This window comes from Apium graveolens, chromosome 4, assembly GCF_009905375.1.
Source record: "Apium graveolens cultivar Ventura chromosome 4, ASM990537v1, whole genome shotgun sequence".
NCBI lineage: Eukaryota > Viridiplantae > Streptophyta > Magnoliopsida > Apiales > Apiaceae > Apium > Apium graveolens.
Genome location: NC_133650.1, coordinates 86,449,036 through 86,467,922, shown reverse-complemented (window position 1 = coordinate 86,467,922; position 18,887 = coordinate 86,449,036). Strand labels below are relative to the sequence as shown.

The 18,887-nt window shown below is 36.0% G+C and overlaps 1 non-coding gene across 1 annotated transcript; it reads left to right on the top strand.

The window, feature by feature from the left end:
• The first annotated feature begins 18,431 nt into the window (after positions 1 to 18,431).
• Positions 18,432 to 18,538, top strand: LOC141722454 (small nucleolar RNA R71). Its single transcript, XR_012575472.1, has one exon. It is a non-coding gene; the product is annotated as a small nucleolar RNA R71 (small nucleolar RNA).
• Positions 18,539 to 18,887: the final 349 nt, after the last annotated feature.

The following is an 18,887-nucleotide window of genomic DNA, read 5'->3' as shown; positions in this document are numbered from 1 at the left end:
AACGGAAGGTAGTAGCGATTATGAACTGGAAAAGAATGGGTATTGAGAAGCAAAAGCTCTAATGCTAAAAGCTATAATGAGAGTCTGTGCAATAGACTTGAAAGAAATTGGAATGATCACTTAACACAGATTGAGTTTTCTTACGACAATAGATCATATGTCAGTATTGAGATATCGCCTTATGAGATCCTTAAGGGAAGACAATGTCGATCTCCCTTATGTTAGGATGAAGTTATAGAGCGCAAGATGCTCGGACCAGCAGTGGTCCAAAGGACCAAGGATATGATAGATCTAATCAGAGGACGGCTGGTAGTAGCCCAAGATGGACATGATAAGTATGTTGATTTGACACGAAAGGACAAAGAGTATGAAATAGGGGACCTAGTAATGTTATAGGTATCCCTTGGAAAGGATTGATGAGGTTCGGAAAGAAAGGAAAGCTAAGTCTATAATTTGTTGGACCCTTGGATATATTAAGACGTTTGGGAAGTTAGCATATGAGCTAGCCCTACCCCCGAACATGTAGCAAGTCATAACATGTTTCACGTATCAATGTTAAGGAAGTGTAATTCGGATGCCAGATAAATAGGGGCATATGAGCGCATAGGCATGCGACCAGACATAACCTATAGGGAGCAACCAGAAAGGGTTATAGATCGAAAAGGAACAAGTGCTTAGGAGAAGGGTTATCAAACTAGTCAGAGTTTGATGGAAGAACCACAATGTGGGAAAATTTACTCGAGAGTTAGAAAGTGCAATGTTAAGAAAGTATCCCTATTCATTCTCTATCTGATTCCGGGACGGAATCCTTTTAAGGAGGGGAGACTGTAATAACCCCAATTTTTGGAAAATTTTTGAAACCCTTATGAATAGTGATTTTGCAGATTATGCTGAATGAGAAAACTTTTCATGCCACACTATGTAGGGGTTCTGTTATTGATCTTCTGGGATATTATTAGTACTCTATGTGGTATATAAGTGTATGTGAAGATTGTCAGAATCCAATTTCCGAACACTTTGATTTTCCCGGAAGTCCACTAGATACGGAAAGAATTGAGTATAAGGTAACAGGATAAAAAGGATTTAAATTAAAGGATTATAAAAGAGGATCATAAAAAGGAATATAATATATCGAGAAAGGTTAATAGAACCTAAGTAATAAGATCCCGGGTATGATCCCTCAAACGATAAACGAAAACGAAAGTTAAGCGAACCGTATAACAGATCAGCGGTCATTAGGCAAACAATTAGGAAGTTAATCAAAGGGATTAGAGAGAATGGTGTCATCCAACCAATAGAAAGAGGACAAAGGAGGGGTGATGACATCACAAAGTGATGCAAGCATGACATAAGAGGGAAGGAAATGTGGTGGAATATTAACCACACAAAATCAAGGGTAAATGGGTAATTGACCTAAAACAAAACAAAAAACCTAGCAACCAAGCAAAACAAATCACAAAACACCAAACCCTCCATTTCTTCATGAAGCTCTCGGCTTCTTTCTTAAGAATTGGGAAGTCCAAGCTCCTCCACTTGCTATTTTACAAGGTAATTATCCTAGCTTCTCCTAGTTAAGTTACATACTTCCTAGAAATCTTAGCTTCAAAATCCTTTCCTAGCATTTCCTATAAATCATTCAAGAAGATGGTGAATAGTACTTTCTTGAAATTAATTTTTGTGTTCTTGATTTCTTTGAAAGAACAAGCTTGTAGGAGGTTAGATTAAGGCTTCCATGGGCATTCCAAGGACCTTTCATGGATTAAAAGCTTCAAGGAAGGTATAACTCTTCATGGTCTTAGTTTTAAGTTTTGTTGTTTAGATTTCCTAATGTTTAGATGATGGGTTAGTGTAATGGGTGTGTAATCATGTTTAGAGCTTGTTATGAGTAGTTTAGTTGGTGAGAGGCATGATTATTGTGTGTTTAGAGATTGGTTGATTTTGTGATATTTTTGGAGTTGGAAATCTTGGTTATTAGTTAATGAACTTAAGTAAACTCTTAGTTCATAATTGAGAAATAAGTATGAATTGGAAAAATTGAATTGTTTGGGGCTGTTATGATGTGATAAGGATGGATGTTGGTTGTATGATTGATTTGAGGTTGAATTGGGATGGTTTTTGAATGGTTTAAAATTGGGAAATCGCGTAAACATAACCGTCGTAACGTCCGATTTTCTTTAGACTGTTTTTGTGCATAACATTAGGACCCGAGAACCCCCTTCTAGATTATGACCATTTCCATGTCTAGATAGCTCGTGTTACGAGCTTCGTTTTAATATGTAGTTCGTTCGATTTCAATGCACGGTTTAGGAGAAACGACCGTTTCAAGTAACGGCGTTTCGCGAACGAAACATTTCCCCTCGCCTTACTTTGAAACCTTGGTTAAGGACCTTAAATGACTAATTGGGGTAAGAAACATTTATGGTAAGTGTGTTAGGCAGTTGGTAAGACACTCGCGAAGGAATCGCCTTAAAACTCGTAAAGGTTAAATTATTAAAAATGGTGGAGCCGAGGGTACTCGAGTGACTTAAGAGAATCAATAAGCGCAAAACAAGTGTTAGAGTCTAAGTTAGTTAAAGTATAGATTTACAAGTGACTTTGGTTTAATTCCAACTTACTTGTTGTTTATAGGTTACCAGACTCATCCCGAGCCTTTTATCACCCCAAGTCGCTCAGGCAAGTTTTCTACCCGTTATACTGTTGTTGTGATGTATATATGTATATGCATTATCTTGCGGTAGATGCATGTTGGTTAATTAGCAAATGTTGCGATATATTGTAGCATGTTATACGGTACATATGCATGCCTATTTCGTATTCTTGCCATATATATCTGTTGGTTCAGTTGATAATACCTATGCTAGAGAATAGCGGTAATTTGCATATACCCTTAGTATAGGGACCCAAAGCTGAAAACATTTTCTAAAACCGGGAGTCGAGGATCCCGAGTAGATTTTGTATATATGTATATATATATATATGGTTATAGTTTTCAAAACTATTAATCGAATAAGGTTTATTCGATAACTTTAACTTTATTTTATTATTGAATATTATTACAAATATTCATTCGAGGACTTATGACTCCTTTATTTTATTATTGAATATTATTTCGAATATTCATTCAAGGGCTTATGACTCAGCTTATTATATTTATTGAATATTATTTGAATATTCATTTGAGGATCTATGACTCCGATTATTTGCTGAAATATATTCTTTATTTTATTAAAGAATAAGGTGTCAATAATCAAACTTATTTTCGATTATTCAAATAAAGATAGTACTTTCATATAAGTATATCTTTGGTTATTTAATATCCATTTCAAGTATAAGTTTTAATACTTCTACTTCGATTATTTTTATAAGGATTATCTTTAAGAGAATATTATTTAAATAATAATATTCAGACATTTTCTAAATATATGGGGACTGATTTACTTCATTAAATCAGCTTTACTCCAAACACTCTTTAAAGTGTTTTCGAGTCATCAAAATGATTTTTAAAAGTTAGAGCGGATCCCAAAACTCATTTTTATATTTAAGATCTTCCTTTTTAAGGGGATTTAAATACTCGCTCAAAACCTGAGGGATCCGGCTCTATGGTGTATTTTATATTCGCAACAAGGTTGTAGTTTTGGTAAATGAATTGATTACTTACCCAACGTTCGGGAAGTAAGTCCATCTATTGAGTCGGCATAAGCAACATGGGCTCAGTGGGCGTCCATGATAGTCTAAGTGGCTCAGTGGGAGTCCATCAAATGCATAAGTGGCTGAGTGGCAGTCCAGCATAAGGTCCTATTGCGACCAGGGTGATGACCAGTGGGGAATTCGTCCATCTACTAGTAGAAAAGGTTACTTATTGGTATCTTTGCCTGATCAGCAAGATATCTGGTTTATGCCAAAATTCTTTTCCTTTCAAAAATTCATTGGATGTTTCAAACTTTGTTCATACTTTACATGACAGAGGTTTTCAGGAAATGTATAAAAAAGATGTATATGTGGATATATATATATCAGAACTTAATGAAGTATATCATAACTTCATTTCCTTTAATAATATTTCAAAGATTTAATCTATTCAAATCTTGTCTTGTAGTCTCATCTATGTGATGAACTGTTGAAAGCTCATTATACTTTGAACAGTGGTAGTTCTAGTAGCTTTATAAATGATATAAGTGTAGTGAAGTATCTGGTAACTTCATCCCTTGTTTTTACTTATATCTAGTAAGTAATTATCTTACACATGATAAAAGATTCTAGTAAGTATCCATTTAGATACTTATATTATTGTTATCACTATATATTATCTTGCGAGCTGTAAGGCTCACTCTTGCTTTATTTCTTCATCACACAACAACAGTTAGGAAAGATGGCCAGACTCCAGCAGACCCAGCGCAAGCGTGTGGGAAGCGTCCCGCATCTTCCCGATGATGTTGTAGCTGCTATAGCTGCAGAGGTAGATCTATTGGTAGACCAGGCACTCTACTTTTGAGAATCAAATTATGTATAATTATAACTTGTGGCAGATAATGGCAATTAACTGTAAATTATCAAGTAATCATGTTGGGTTGTAATAACTTCTAAATTGTGGATTCAAAGACTTGTACTTATTTCAATTTCATCTCTGAGACTATAACGGGTTGTGGTGTGTGTTAGTGTGGGGTCACAGCATAAGGTTATTTATTATTAATTAAGTGAAGTGATATTGTGGAAAGAAAGACCGTGACGACCCGGATCCCCGACCCCGGATCTGGGGGTGTTACAGATATGATTGGATTTTGGTATTGTTGACTGACTGGGTAGTTGTATTTTGACACGGTGGATTGCAAAATTTTGTCAGGACTGAAAATATGAGTTCTCAGAAAGTTAGTAGTATTAAGGTTCCTCAGTTTGATAAATTATGGTATAATCTATGGGAGAAAAATATTATTTTATATATATTCGGGCTTCAAGTCCAGAATATATGAATGTCTTAAGGAATGGAAGACATGTGCCTATGAAGGAACATCTAACTGTTGATGGAACTCAAGTTCTATATCCTGAAACTGAATGGACTGTAAAAGATAAATAATTAATTGTATTGGATGAAGGCCTACAACTTATTTTGGTTGATTCGATGGATGATGATATGACTCATCAAATAATGGTCTGTGAAAGTGTTAAGCATATGTGGGAGACCATAGAACTGCTGATGGAAGGAACTGAAGACGTCAGGCAAAATCGACTGGATATCTTCACTTCACAATAGGAGGCATTTAAATCTTTACCAGGAGAAAGCATAACACAAGTATTTAAAAGGATTAATAAATTTTTGAATGAGTTGGGTATACATGGTAAGAATTATCCTCAGAGAGAAGTCAACAGGAAGTTCATGATGATCTTGTCTCACCATTTAGAGAATAAAGCCTCATCTGTTTGTGATCGTGCTAACTTCGAGACCATGACACTTGAGAAGTTGTATGGTAAAATGAAGACACGTGAGATGGTGCAAAAATAAAGTAAAATCATCTATGGTGCTGGTACAGTTGATAGAGAGAATTCTGAATTACTCAAGATCACGGCGCTTGTTGTAAGTGACTATAAAGAGCTAGACATAATTGCTGCAAAGTCGAAGTCTAAAGATGGATTGTTCTTTAAAGCTGAGGTGGATGATGGTAACCTCTCTGGTAACCCAAGTGATTATTATACCACTGAGGGAGCTGCAGAGTATGGAAGATGCCACTGTGGCCAATCTTACAGGGATGTTTAGTAACACCAGGTTTAGAAGAAAGCAAGGCTTTAGGGGTTCTAGAAGCAACAATCATGGACAAAGGTCAAATTCATCTTCAAGATCTGGCTACAAGACATGGATGGTTGACAGAAGCAGGTTTGGATGCTACAAATGTGATGAGGCTGGGCACTTTGTCACTGAATGCAGAAAGTCCCAACAAGCTAAGGATAAATGAAATGTTTATCAGAAAAAGGATTTTAGCAGCTCAAAGAAGTATCCAGTAAAATCTTACATAGATGAAGGAAAAAGTTGGGATGACACTGATGATGAAGAAGAGTAATTTGGAAATCTTGCACTAATAGCATAATCTTCTTCACATGTATCATTTCCAACTACTCGTGCTTTACCTACGGATAATTTATGTGAGAATGAACACTGTGTTGCTTTTAGACAAACTGTCCTAGTATACTCGAATGCAATATCTTACGATAAGCTTAAGGTAAAATACGAGACTAAGGAATGTGTCGAGCAATATAATACCTTAAGAGAAGTCTATAGAAGTGTTTGTACCACACTAAGGTGCACTAATGAGAGTGTAGGTGAATTAGAAGGACTAAAGAAACTCCAAACTGAAAATAATAAGATAGTTCTTGATAATGTCACCTTGGAAAATCTTAAGCTGAAAAATTAATATTTAGAGCTTAAGATTAGAAAGCACCTTGAGACAAATGAAGAGCTTCAGAAAAAGATTACAAATTTAGATAATAAATTGCATGCTTTTAGTGATGTTTCTAATCTTGCAAGAAGCTCATAGCTGATCAAGTAGTTGGTGGAAAGGTTGGGATAGGTCAAGACTATGACGAACTTATAAAATCTTTTTAAGAAACGTGTAATTGGGGATGACCCTAAGGAAAAAGTTATCAATCCCTCTATTACACCTTATGTTCTTAAAGGAGCTAAGAAGCCTCTATTTAAGAAAGCTACTGTTAAGCCTTTTGATGAAGATAATCTCTATATTCATTTTGAGATGCTTATCATGATTATGAGATGTATTATGTGAGTGTGTGGAATCAAGGTAAGTGTTCATAAAAGAAACTACACATGGAATGCAAATAGGCTTTATGCACTTAGGAGAATGAGACATGTTAGGCATGTTATGCACATAAGAATTTTTAGCCTTGTCTACTTTACCCTTTCTACAAGCATGGGTAATGTGACCAGCAGAACCACAATTATTGTATAACTTTCTACGACCACTAGCTCATATCATGCCAATTCTATTCCTACTTCTCTTAGTCTTGGAAGTAAAACCTAGTCCTACATTCGATTGATCAATGTTACTAGCAACAGACTAATCAGAACACTGGTAGATCAAAGACTATGAGTCCTCCTAAATCTAGGAAAGTGGCATCGGTCACCAAGCCCAAGAGCAAGTCTGTTGGTGCTTCTTCAAGTGACAAAGAATCAGTCAATGATAAAGAAAATAATGTTAAGCCTGTTAATTTTGTTAAGAAAAATGCTAAATATTAAAATGCTTCTAATTTTGTTGGACCCGATTTAGTTTAGGTACCAAAGAAAAATTAATCCCCTTTATTTTCAGGGTGTTAAGAAGAAACAGGTCATTCAAATTCTGGACAATGGATGTTCAAGACATATGACTGGATATAGAGCCCTACTATCAAAGGTAATTGAGAAAGCTGGCTCGGTTATTACTTTTGGAGATGATGACAGGTTATACAACGGCTGTTTAGAAACTGGTAATGTCATCATTAACAAAATCTCTCTGGTTGAAGGTCTTATGCATAATCTCCCCAGTATCAGTCAATTTTGTGACAAAGGATGTGAAGTTTATTTAAGAAGGAGAAGTGCTTGATCTCTAATCAGAAAATTGAGAAGCTTACTCTCAATGGAGTGAGAAAGGGTTATTTGTTTCTAGTTGAAAGGAATTCTGCTAAAAATGGTCAAGTAATATGTTTATATAGATTAAAGTTGGTTATAGCATAAGAAGCTCTCCCATTTAAATTTTAAAACCATGAATTCTCTGGTTAAGAGGGAATCAGTGAGAGGTCTGCTCGAGATGGAATTCAGTCCTGATGGCCTCTGTGAAGCATGTAATAAAAAAAAGTAAAAAAGAACATCACACAAGAAGAGACAATGATTGACATCACTGAACCACTACAACTCCTTCACATAGATTTTTTAGCTCATTCAACGTCATGTCAATGTCAAGAAAGAAATATGGCTTAGTGATTGTTGATGACTATTCCAGATACAGGTGGGTGTTATTCATAAATTCAAAGGATGAAGCACCTGATATTATTATTGATCACATTAAGAAAATTGAGTTAGAAGCTGGAGTGCCTTCTCGTACTATCAGATCAAATATTGGGACTGAATTCAGAAATGCAAAGTTGAATGATTTTTGTACCGAGAAGGGCATCTCAAGACAGTTTTTAGCACCAAGAACACCCCAACAGAATGGAGTGGTTGGGAGGAAGAATCAAACACTGATTGAAGATGTAAGGACTATACATAATAAAGATAATCTTCCTATCTATTTCTGGACTAAAGCAGTTAACACTGCATGCTATACTCAAAACAGATTCCTGATCAAAAAAATATATGAGAAGACTCCATATGAGTTAATGGTCATCAGGAAACCATCAGTGAAATATTTTTACGTGTTTGGAGGAAAGTTCTTTGTGCTTAAGGATGACGAGCATCTACGCAAATTTGATGCTAAGGCTGAAGGGAGAAAAGAAGCAGTTCTCTACTGAAGCTGAAGGTTTATAAAAGATGCAATAGGTAAAAGATAGTATTGTTTACAAGTCCAGGGCTGAATGTTAAAAGCTGATTAAAGATCCAATTTTTTAAGTTAGTTGAGTTATCCTCGAAACTGTTGCATCTCTATTTTTATTTGACTCAGGTGCAACAGTCAAATATGGGGAGATTGTTGAGCAATTTTAAAGAAGAATGTCTCACTCAACAATAATGGTTTGGATAACTTTATAAAGTATATATATATATATATTAAAGGATTTTATTCTCATATTTATGATACTATATCACTAACTGGATATTATTAATAAGAGTTTAAGTATATATTTATATATATTTTAAAAGATTTTATTCTCATATTTATGATATTATATCATTAATTAGATATTATTAATTAGAGTTTAATGATTCATGACAGAAAATAAAGAATTCCCAACTTTAGATGGAATTGGACTAATTTGGACCTAAATCATAAGAAAATTCGCATTCATTAGGCTGCACGCGCATACATCATTATTTGGGCCGTAACTTGAGTTCTAGACATCAGAACTGGGCGATCTTACAGCCCATGCGAAACTAACAGAATTTTTTACAGTTGAGAAGTGGTCAAACATCAATATTCTAAATGGAGAAGCCCATAATATGGCTTGGAATACAGCCTACGAATTTTATATCGTAATCCAATTTATTTTGGGACAAATATTAAAACTCTTTTTATATTAGGTTTTGAAATATTGTATACAGAAAAACCGTAACATATTGTATTATAGAATAGTTAGAGGGTGTTAGCTATTGAGTACAACACAAGTGGGGGGGTGAATGTGTTTTTTGGATTTTTAGCCTTTTTAAGTTTGTTTGGATAATTATGAACAAAGCAGTTTCTAACTTGTAGAGATATTGTGTTTAACTGAAATAAAACAACAATCATAATATTTCAGAACTCACTTAATTTGTATTAATTAAATTTGTCTTGCTACAAATTATGTCTTTTTAAAAATATAAGAACTCAGTTTCTTCCTTGAGAGAATACAAGAAAATATGAATCTCTTTGTTACTCCTAAACTAAGGACCAATGCATACTTTATACACTAGTAGGCCGGGTTTACAAACCTTGTACTAAAATGTACTAAACTATTTTTATAGCAACCTTCTTCTATTTCCATTTCTAGCTTAGCAAATCAGTGTAGAATCTTGCAGGTCAGTGACCATCCTTTGTCTAGTTAATCTTGACCCTTGATCTTATATTCTCTCAGCTACTTTATAGACTTTTCAATCTAGTTGATAGATCGTTTGTTGACTGATAATCTTAAATATTGAATTGTTTGCATTCTGTATTTGAGAGGCATATCGAGATCTCCAGTTTGTTCTATAGAGAAGTTACATCTCGATGAGTATAATAACTTATCGATATCTCTGAGTTCTCTATAGGTATAATTGACTTGTCGAGGTCTCTTGATCTTTGCATGGGAAATGACTTGTCGAGATGTCTGAGATCTCTACATATAGAATTGACTTGTCGAGGTCTCTGAGATCTCTATATACATTTTGACTTGTCGATATCTCTGAGATCTCTAATGAGAACTTGACTTATCGATATCTCTAATTCTTCAAATCTTCATTTGACTTATCGATATCTCTGAGTTCTCAACATGTAGAAATGACTTGTTGATATCTCCAATCTTCACATCTTCATTTGACTTGTCAATATCTATGAGACTTCTCTAGAAGCCATTTTGGACTTCTCAATAAGTCATTCTGGACTTCTCGAATGACTTCTCGATATTGCTTGATCTGTGACTTGTCGATATCTTGACTTAGAACATTTTTCATAAAACAGTTTTATTCAAATCCAAGATTCTTCACTTTTCTTTGAGGCATGATCATGGATTGATCTTCTTTCAGAGTTTATTCCTTAGCTTGAATCTTTTTACAGAAAAATACCCCAGTCTAATCTTCTAACCTTTTTACAGACTCAAGTAATACAATACAAAATACAAAATTGATTATCAAATAAAAGGTTGACAATGTGACTTAGTCTGGTTATCATACATGCATGTCTTACACAACAATCTCCCCAATTTATGGAAAGATTGCTTATCACAAATTCATACCTGATAACAAGACTAAACCTAAGTTAAAAATAATTACATAAAGACTGACATATTATTAAATATAACTTGTATACATTTGATGATCACATAAATTCAATAGTTACAACCATCACATGAATTTTTCATATCCTAGTTGTTTTCTAATGAGGTCCTTTAGATTTACTAGCACTTGAAGTTCTTCTATTATATCAGTCCCTCTTAGAGCTTCTACAAACTTGAGCCAATCATCTAATGAGTAACCATTTAGGTAACCAACTCTGAACCTTGAGAATCTGCCAACTTATATGTTCAGAAAATGTCCATTCTTTGATATTCTACTCAACCCCCTTGCCTTGAGCTCATTTGACCTCTGCTCAAACATCTATATCTCCTAGGCATATTTTCTATCCTTTTCCTCCTTTTCAGCCTTCAATCTTACATGTCTTTCATTCCTTTCCCTTAACCTTTCAGTCATCATAGCCTTTCACATTCTTGTACTTGTGTCCTTATCCTTCATTAAGCTGATCACCCTCTTTAATTTTATGGTTGAAAATGTTTCCATTATTATCCTGCTAAGAAAAATGAAGGAGCCATCCATGTAGTAGATTTTGACTTCTGCTAAAGATATCACACACACACAAACTTTGATAATTTCTTTAGATAGTTGTTGGAAAAGGTAATCATTTGTGATGCACATATATAGAGGCAGAAAGTCAGTTTAATTAAAATAGTTCCAGATAACCCCAACACCAGCTTGCCTTTTCCTTGGTTTTTCCCAATAATATTGAAGTAAATAATGGTTGGAGGTTTGAATCAAGGTATGTTTGTGATTTTCTTTAGTGTGACATGGCTTAATCTGATTGGTATCTTGAGTAGGGTGTTTGTAGTTTGTTTATACAAGAATTTTAGGTTTTGAGGTAAGTTTGGTTGAGATAGTGTTTGGCTAGGTTTGGTGGTTTGAGTTTGTGAGATTTGGATTTGTTGGAAATGTTTCTTGGTACCTTCTTCTCCTCATTTTTTCCTACTTCTGTTTTCATCTCCCCTCTTCCTATCACCCCTCTTCTTGTCATCTTGCTTCTTCTCTTCTACTTTATTACTAGTTGCCTTGGTAGATTGACTTGGATTTAAGCCAGAAGGTTTTTGCTCATCATCATCCTTGTCATCTTTTATGTTAAATTAAGTAGTTGGCAACATGCTTTCATCATTCTGTAGATATCTACCCAAAATTCTGATCGTTTCATCATCTTCAACTATCTTCTTATTCTTAGTCTTAAGATCAGTCTCCAATGTCATGATCAATCTTAGATTACCCTCTCACAGTTTTTGGGAATGTGAAGTATTTGCATTTTCTGGTTTGTGGACAGATGTAGGCCACCCCTTGCTTGGATGGAGATAGGCTTCAGGAAAAGTAACTATCTAAGCTTTCTTGAGTTTATTGAGCAATTGGCTGTCCTCTGGAATGACTATGTTAACTCTATCAATTATTACATCCAGCTCAGATGCTCTCATGGATTGAATATTTGAGAGAGACATCTGTAGACACCTGTCTAAACCACAATCATAGATATTTTCCACTATCATTTTCTCCGTGAAGTTCCCAACCTTTACTATCACCATTCTTAGAAAATTGATGTTGTTGGCTAAAGCTCTCATATAGGTGATGTAGTTGTTGTGAAGAGAGACTCTTAGCACCATTAATAGCTCATTGAACTCCTTGTCTTGACAGAGTCCTTCTGCAGCTTTTTGGAGTCTGTCTTTTCCAACATCTTGAGAAATTTTTGCTTGTGTAGAGCTTTGACCAAAGTGGGATTTAGATTTTCCAGATTCCTTTGATTGTAGACCAGCTTCTTTGGATTGTTTAATTTTAGCTTCTATCTCCCCCTTAGTCTTGGTAGCAGGCAGGAGTAGAGGAGTTGGAATTTCTGGTCTAACAGCTTCATGTCAGGTAGTTAGTGGAACATTTAAGGCACCCATAATAGCTCCAAAAGAGACATAATTCTGCATTTGGAGATGTCTGTGGGAGTCTACTAGGGTCCCTATGTCATTTTATTGAATCTGCACTAAATTAGTGAGAGTTGTGACCTGAGCTGTGAGTGAATCATTTGAGGCTTGAAGATTGAATACTTGTTGTTGTAGAGACTGAATTTGGAAATTTATGGAGGTGGAGATTGGTTGTTATGAGCTTCATGAAAGAGGAGCACCAAAAGTTGCTTGAATAGATTCCTTAATTCCCTCCATCAATAATGTTGAGGGTTCATATCTGGCTTGGTCGAGTTGATCCAATTTGACCCTTGTGTCATTGTTACTGGTGATTTAATTCTGGATAACTTCATGAAGAGCCATAAATGATTGCTTTAGATTTTTGATTCTTTGCTCCATATTGGTCACATCAAATTTGGCCATTTGCTCAGCAAATTTATTGAACTTGTTTTTAATTTCTACCTGAGTTGGCACAAGGTCATCCAATTTATCTTTCACCAATCTCCTGATTCTGTCTTGATGTCTATTTTGACCAGGTGAGACCCAGGTTCAGTTTTTTCCTCACCACTCTCAGTAATTAATGTTAAGAGTGCAACCTTTCTCCTCTTTTTACTCACCTCACCCTTTTGAGAGGATGAAGTGGTTGGTTTCCTAGCTTCTAATGGTAATAAAAGAAGGGTCTCAGTTTGGGAAGGCCTCTGTTTGTTTTCATTTATTTGTACTTCCACGGGCATATGAGCCATAACTGTATTAGATGGTACTATAGACCTCATGTCAGGCATAGGGTAAGGGTAAGTCCTGAATCTCTCCAACATAAATGGAGTGATTCTACGACTAATAGGTACCTTATTCTTTGTAATAAGCCAAATAGTATTTTGGGCACCTGTTTACAATTGCCTATCTTTGTTCTATCAATACCATTAATTAAATGAAGGTCTTGAACTTTATGATTTAAAGTAGACATTATAAACCTAGGAAAGAAAATTTCCTTACCTCTTGTGGCCAAAGGCATTGTGAGCCTTGTGCTAAGTTCCTCCAAAATAAAGAGCCCAACATTAATATGTTTGATGTGAGCCATAGAGAACACCAGCTTCTGGACCACACTTGAGATGTTGTCATACCCTGTCTTTCTGCAGGTGAAACCCTTTGTTCGCTATAATTCAAACACGAAAATACACGCAAGCGTATGCGGTCACAAGTAGTATAGCTTAAATTAAATTTTGTTCCCACAGAGACTAGTTTAAACAGAATATGCGCTTATGCAACAATGTATGGTTATAATTCAATGCTAAGACAAATAACAAATTGAGTTTTGATTTAACTAAGAGATTATACTAAATAACATTAACTAAAGGAATAAGGATTGAATTACTTATATGAGAATAAACATGTGATTCTAACTTCATTAAATACTTCATTCAAAGTTATGTCTTTAACCCTATCATGTGATGGTGATTATTACTAATCAGATAACACGAAATTAGTATACGCCAACTTTCGTTGTACGAATACACTACTACTAAACATCCAAAATTAAGATAGAAGATAGCAGACACCAATTAAGCTTAGTCCCTATATGTCTATAAAGATTGAAAATATAGCAGTTTAAGAGCAAGTTGTCTATCGTGATTACATAGGGTGAATAAGATGGTTGAAATTATCCAAGAATTATGCATGTCAATTCGTACATAAACCTATTCTAGCATGGCAAGTTCTAAACCTCTATATTCACTATCGCTTTAATAGAGATTAACAAACAATCTTAGATGTTAGCTACACATCAAAGACGAATAAGCACAACCAAACTAGGAAATCATAAATTACCACACACAAAGGATTATAAAACAATTAATTATGGAAATCCATAGATAAATCCGTTGGAACCCCATGACAACGATTAGTTCCTAATCGAACTCATCGTCACCATGGGTTTCAATGAAAACATGATAAAAAAACAATATAAGAGTACTAGGGTTCAAAGACAAATTGATAACAAGCATCAAAGTATCAATTATATCAAAGAATATAAAAGTCTTCTTCTCCGTAGCCGTCTTGTGCTCTCTAGGTCTTCTTAATGCTCTCCATTGTCTCCTTCTTGTTAAAAACATTTTTTTTTGGTTTATATAAGCCCCTGGTGGACCTGGACCCTCAAAATCATCAATTTCTGCTAAAATCAGGATTCTGGGGCAAAACGGGTGGCGCGGGTGTGCCAAAATCCGCGCGGGCACGCCGGTTCCAGACTTCTGGTGATTTTATGACAATTCTTCTTTTGGCCGTATCTTGAGTTCTGCTCGTCAAAATTAGGCGATTCAACTACCCACGCGAAGCTAACGAGATTCTATCCAACTTGAGAAAGTCCTATACTTCAAAATATGATTTCTTATCAGCATAAAATCCTTGTAATGCCCTTTTCTCCTCCAACTAGTGCCCTGCAATGCAATAACACAAAAACACATCAATCATACCAGATACTTGAGTCCAAAACACCAATTTAAGCCTGAAATGAAGCGTTCCAAGTAGATATAAAATCCACTTATCACACCTCGAAACTTGAATCGATGCTTGTCCTCAAGCATAAACAGACTCAATACTAAAAAAACAAATGCATGAATGCAACTACGTGAAAATGCAACTAAAATGATAATGTAATCGATCCCCTCAATATAACTATAACCAAATGAATAAATCTCACAAATCAACTCACAAACCAGAAACGTGTGTGTGTTGATGCTTAATAGATATACTCTCGATATTAGATCAATAACCATAACTTATCTATCATCAAAACAATCACAAGTTTATAAACAGAATAGACATTAAACGCATAATGACTCACAACACCTCCTTTCTACTAGAGTTATACAAGGATTCATGCTATTATTGAATACATAACAAAGATGCTTATTTGACCGTACAATGAATGAGGTCCCAAAAGACTTATGCAATAATACCAATGTAGCGAGCGTTAGGTTAGTGGATCCCAGACTGTCAAAGCCTTATGTCACTATCCACAAAGTCCCCTAGAACTTAATAACTCGAGTATTAAAGAGCTCACTCTTGATCAATTATGCATGACCACATATTTTTTTTCTGTTTCTTTTTCTCTTTTTATCCTCCTTTTTCTTTTTTTTTCTATTTCTGAATGAGTGTGTTTCGCTCCATCTCATTCAACCCTAGACTACTCATAAATATATGAGTCGGCTACTAGCCATTTGACGCCTAGCCTTATTCACAACTAGCAATGATCATGACCTAGATCAAAAGCAATCCTATAAGACTTGAGAGTTTTTTTCTGGGCATGCAAATCAATTCATTAAGACTTAAACATCCCTCTATTCGACATCACTACACTCAAATTAACATCAACCAATCAATTAGAAATAGCTCAACCTAAGGGATCATGTTATATGCATGCAAATGCAACTACATGGTCTCACATAATAAACGAACAAAAATGCAAACAAATATGACCTATGTGAAAAATCAGGAAAAAATATGAATGAAATACACTAAATAATCTACATGAATTTATATGGACATAACACAAACTAATCCTTACATTATCACCCCCAAACTTAAAACTTTCAATGTCCTCATTGAAGGAAATAATAAGGATACAAGACATACCTAGTCGTCGGGAGGATCACCCTCTTCAGGTGGAGGATCAGGTGGCCAATCAAACTCGACACCAGTGTCTCGGAAAATAGGACCGAGAGCGTATGTCAAATTTCCAGCAAAACGCCGGTGGATGTCATGCATGGCCTCAATACGCCGAATCAACCTTCTATATTGCGCATCACCAATACCAAATCTATCAACTGTCTGTGGTTCACGAGAGGGACCCTCTGTAAGCACGGGAGGAACCGTCTAGTCACCCTTTAGATTATCATAGATATATTCCAACCCCTTGTTAGGGGGTGCACCTAAAAATGCAAAACTCAAATGATCTGGCAGCGGTTTGAGCCCAAGTGTGGGAGCTTCTTCAATAGATGGCTCAAGACGCTCCTGAGAAATTTTCAGCTATGCTAACCTAAGAGAATCGAATGGCATATCCAACTTCCTCTTCCACGGAGGTGCATTCAAAACCTGTAGTTGCTCTACTCCTTCTTCATCTTCAACAACTGATTCCCCTATTAAGGATCTCTCTAAGGTATCTGAATTTGGCAATTGCTCAAGCTCCGAATTCACGACAGAGTCGACCCGTTCTACTTTAAAGCACTCTTCTTTATCTGTGGGTAACTTTATTTCCTTGAACACATTAAAAGTGACCTTCTGATGTCGAATCTTCATCGTAAGCTCTCCTTTTTGCTCATCGATCATAGTTCGGCCTGTAGCCAAGAATGGTCTTCTCAAGATGATGGGAATCTTCTTATCCTCCGCAAAGTCCAGAATTACAAAATCAACAGGGAAGATGAGTTTGTCCACCTTAACCAAGAGATCCTCCACTATTTCTTGCGGATAAGTGATGGAACGGTCAGCTAGTTGTAATGACATATATGTCGGTTTCAGATCAGGTAAACCAAGATTTTTGAAGATAGACAAGGGCATCAGATTGATGCTAGCTCCCAAATCACACTAGCATTTATCGAAATACAAGTTTCCAATAGTGCAAGGAATAGTGAAACTTCCAGGATCTTTAAGCTTTAAAGGCAACTTATGTTGCATCACATCACTGTACTCCTTCGTTATAGCAACAGTTTCTAACTCCTCAAGCTTCACCTTCCGTGAGAGAATACCTTTAATGAACTTCACATAGCTCGGCATTTGTTCTAGAGCTTCTAAAAAAGGTATGTTGATGTGCAACTTCTTGAAAACTTCCAGAAACTTGGCAAACTGCTTGTCGAACTTCTGCTTCTGAAGTCTTTTAGGATATGGAGGAGGTGGATAAACTTGTTTCTCCCCTGTATTACCCTCATGAGGAGTGTTTTCAACAGCTTTCTTCTTCGGTTCCATATCGGCATCCTTTTGCACCACTTTTTCAGCTACAATCTCATTTTCTAGAATTGGCAATGGTGTAGATGTACCTGCATTCTGGATAGAGTTTTCAGACTCTTCATCTTACTGAATTTGGGGGCTTGCGACCTTTCCAGACCTCAAAGGTAATGCCATACACCTGTTCTTTAACTTCCCTCATGCCTGGATTGGCTTCTGTATCACTAGGAAGCGTTCCTGGTGGTCGATTTAATAAGACGTTAGCAATTTTCCCTATTTGGTACTCCAGAGTCTTGATAGAAATAATATGGCTTTTGCATATAAGAGCTTGGTTTTTGCACATAAGCCTCAACTCCTCTAATTCAGATTTTTCATTCGAAGATTGACCCGCACCTCCATGAGTTTGTTGTTGAAGTTGGAGTTGTTTTCTTGGTGCAAATTATTGTTGAAAACCAGGAGGATTAAATTGCTTGTTTTTAAACAGCTGGAACGGCTGTTGCATCGCATTCTGATTGTTGCTCCAACTGAAGTTAGGATGATTCCAGTTGTCAGGATAATAAGTGTCTGGAACTGGTTGTTGCGATCTCTGAAAGTTGCTCACAAACTGAGCTAATTCACTAGATATAACGCATTGCTCCGTCGCATGTGAAACTGCGCATAACTCATAAATACCGGTTATCTGATTAACACCATAGTTAGACAACGCCTTTAGTTGAGCAGCGGTAGCCGTAGTTGTATCCACTTCAAGAAATCTTGCTTCCTTGCCCTGTGGCAATCTCTGGGTTGGGTACTGATATTTATTAGCAGCCATCAGTTCAATTAGATTATAAGCTTCCTCATAGTTCTTTGCCCATAATGCTCCACTTGATGCTGCATCGAGCATGGGTCTTGACTGTGCTCCCAAACTATTATAGAAGTAATTGATGATCATCCAATCAGGGATTCTTTGATGAGGACACTTCCTAAGCATCTCCTTGTAGCACTCCCAAGCTTCACATAGAGGTTCTCCCGATTGCTGCGCAAATTGAGTAAGAGCATTCCTAATTGCAGCTGTCTTCACCATAGGGAAGAATTTAGTGAGAAAATTTTGAGCAATATCTTCCCAAGTAGCAATCGAACCAGCTAGTAGAGAGTGTAACCAGCTCTTAGCATTGTCCCTCAGAGAGAATGGGAACAGTCCCAGTTTCACCACATCCTCAGACACACCATTGAACTGAAGGTGTCGCGGATCTCTATGAAATCCCTAATGTGCATAATTGGATCTTCTATTTGAGAACCCCCAAACTTGACTGAATTATGTACCATTTGAATCGTTCTAGACTTGATTTCAAAGGTATTAGTAGCAATGGCTGGTCTCACAATGCTAGACTAAATGTCATTGATCTTTGGTTGAGAGT